Source organism: Lathyrus oleraceus, chromosome 4 (assembly GCF_024323335.1).
Source record: "Lathyrus oleraceus cultivar Zhongwan6 chromosome 4, CAAS_Psat_ZW6_1.0, whole genome shotgun sequence".
NCBI classification, from domain to species: Eukaryota; Viridiplantae; Streptophyta; class Magnoliopsida; order Fabales; family Fabaceae; genus Lathyrus; species Lathyrus oleraceus.
This window is the reverse complement of record NC_066582.1, coordinates 263,466,916-263,469,930: the sequence shown is the minus strand read 5'-3', so window position 1 is coordinate 263,469,930 and position 3,015 is coordinate 263,466,916. Positions and strand designations below refer to the sequence as shown.

At 38.8% G+C, this 3,015-nt stretch overlaps 1 non-coding gene across 1 annotated transcript; it reads right to left on the bottom strand.

The window, feature by feature from the left end:
- Positions 1 to 2,044: 2,044 nt before the first annotated feature.
- Positions 2,045 to 2,151, bottom strand: LOC127077407 (small nucleolar RNA R71). Its single transcript, XR_007787221.1, has one exon. It is a non-coding gene; the product is annotated as a small nucleolar RNA R71 (small nucleolar RNA).
- Positions 2,152 to 3,015: the final 864 nt, after the last annotated feature.

Genomic DNA, 3,015 nt, shown 5'->3' with positions numbered 1-3,015 from the left:
TTGCAGGTATTTGTCGAAAAAAGGTTTACAAGCAAGCAAAGTGGAAAATAGAAAAAAGGAAAGAAAAAGAGAAGAAAATGGAGAAAAACAGAGAGAATGGGCCACCACACTAAATGGGCTTGTGGCTCCCATCACTTGGATTGTGGCGCCCGCCACATGATCCAAAAAGGGTGGTGGCGTCCGCCACAAAGCATGAAGATTGTGGCACTCCACCCTAAAATTGTGGCGCTCGCCACGGAGTCAAAAAATAGGGTTGTGGCAACCGCCACAACCCAGTCTTCCCTACTTTTTCTCCATGATTTTAGCCAATAATCCACTCACCTTTGGCTATAATTTAGGGAAGTGGAAAATATATAAGGAGGGAATTTTCTCCACGCCAGAGGCTCCTCTCTTCCAGCTTTCGATCTTACACTTAATTTTAGTCAGATTTTATTTTCTTTGAGTTTTCTAGGTAGTTTTTCTTACTTTGTAAAAGTGATAGTTTCTCCACATCGGGGACTATTGCAATTTATTTCACGCATTTGAATTCAATTGTAACGGCTACTCACTGCCAAAGCCTGTCGATATTATTTTAATTGAAGAATCAAGATTCAGTTCCGGTTCTCAATTCGTAATCCAGGTTTTATTTTGATTGCTATTTTATTTATTTATGCCTTATTGTATATTTGATTTTCCAAATACCATGTCTGTTACCGGATCCATGTCCGGCTAAACCCTTAGGTATATGTATGTAAAGGTCGTCCAAATGACGGGATTCGTAAATAATCGGTGTTAGTTTTTACAAAACTTATTTTTCCGGTTTTTAGTTTCTCATTTTAATCAAACTCTTTTTCGTACGAGAGTACAAAACAAACTAAGGTTATGGTCAACAAGAACGAGAGTTTGAGATTTTAACCAGATACCTGAAACTAGGCATTAATCCTAAACACATCGAGAGAGTTTTAGAATTAATTAGACTTTATTCATATTCAAAAATTACTTTTAAATTCAAAATGAGACCGTGAGAGCCAAGCATTCTGGTTTAAGAGTATGGTCAGAGTCAATAAAATGAGAGTGTGATACTAAGTCCTTTTTATAATCAATTTCTACTGAAGAATATTTTGACCAATAAGATTACACCAAATATCTATCGAATCCCCGAAGTTTAATGCCTTACATACCGATATCCCTTTATCAAATATCTTTATTAATATTTTGTTTATGTTATAGTTATTTCTCTTCATCCCTCCAATTTTAGAATGATCATCAGCCTTAGATTTACATAATAATATTAGATAACGATATGTTCGATTATTAGTCCATGTGAGTTCGATAATCTTTAAAATTATGTGATTGGACTGTGCACTTGCAGTCACGATTCCCATAGACTTACTAAGTCGCGATCAAGTTTTTGGTGTCATTGCCGTGGGCTAATTTAGTCGATATCGTAACTCCAGTGTTGCCCAGTGTAGACTAAGGCAAACAAATCTTTTTCCCTTTCTACATTTGTCGAGTGTATGCCAAGTACTCGCTCTCAAGGCCAAAAGTTAAAGTTATCGTTCAATGAACCTGGGCGTTATCTTCGATTAGAACGCCGGATAAGAGATTTGATACGAGAACATCGTATCAAGCTAAATCTTCCCGATATTGATATCCCTATTCCTGAACCAGTTATTCAACCAGAGTTCGAAGGAGTGCAAAACCGTCCTCTTAAGTACTATGCAATCCCTCGCAGGATGAACCATATAACAACATCGATGCCCTTGCCATCGAGGCAAATAATTTTGAGCTAAAACCTTTGTTGTTGTTAGCCGTACAGCAAAACCAATTTTCAGGTAGTCCCACGGAGGACCCGAACCTAAATTTTTTAGTGTTTTTGCAATACGCAGACACAGTAAAAGCAAATGGTGTCATCCCTGAAGCTATAAGACTACGTCTTTTCCCATTCTCACTAAGAGATAGAGATAGAGCTTGGCTCTAGTCTCTACCATCCAACTTTGTCACTACGTGGAACGAGTTGAAGAAAGTTTTCTTAGCATGATATTTCCCACCTAGTAAGACGGCTATGCTAAGAGCCCAAATAAACGGGTTTAAACAAAAAGATAATGAATCACATTTTGAAGCTTAGGAGAGATACAAAGACATGATGAGGCTTTGTCCACATCACGGTCTAGAAGAATGGTTGATCATCCATACCTTTTACAACAGACTCTTGTACAACACAAGATTGAAGATAGACGCCGCCGTAGGTGGCGCACTGATGGATAAACCCTACAATGAGGCCTATAAACTTATCGAGAGTATGGCCTAGAATCATTACCAATGGGTAAGTGAAAGAACCTCCGTAGAGAAACCTTCAACGAAAGGCGGCATGTATGAATTAAGCAGTCTTGACCATGTGAATGCCAAGGTAGATGCTCTTACTCAAAAGACAGACAACTTGACCATAACACCTGCAGCCACCGTGGCTGCCGTATCACCAAACTGCGAGATATACGGAGTTCCAGGGCATGCTGCCCCAGAATGTCAACTCTTGACAGGAACCTCCACAGACCAGGTGAACTATGCTCAAGGAAACCCCTATCAAACACCTATAACCCAGGTTGGAAGAACCATCCTAATTTTTTGTACAAAAACAATAATGCATAGTATGCACCTAACCAAGCACCTGCTGTACCACCAGGATATCATAAAGTTGCCACAAATACTCAAAATGTTCCTAGGAAGTCGAACCTAGAAATAATGATGGAAAACTTCATAGCTACCCTGGCCCAAACAAATAAGGATTTCCTAAATAAAAACATACACACTAGTGAGCAAATCAAGCAGTTAGCAAACAAGGTAGACGAGTTAGCCACCCATAACAAAATGTTGGTGTATCGGTAAATTCATGATCATCAAGCTATGGATAAGCTAGAGATCAAATAACAAGAGTCGCCGCCGCGCTTTTATTGTTTCCAAGGGAAAAGGGAAAAAGTACGAACAAAACCCAAAAGTAAGAAGTTTTCAAATCAAAACTAATAAAATGTCAGAGAT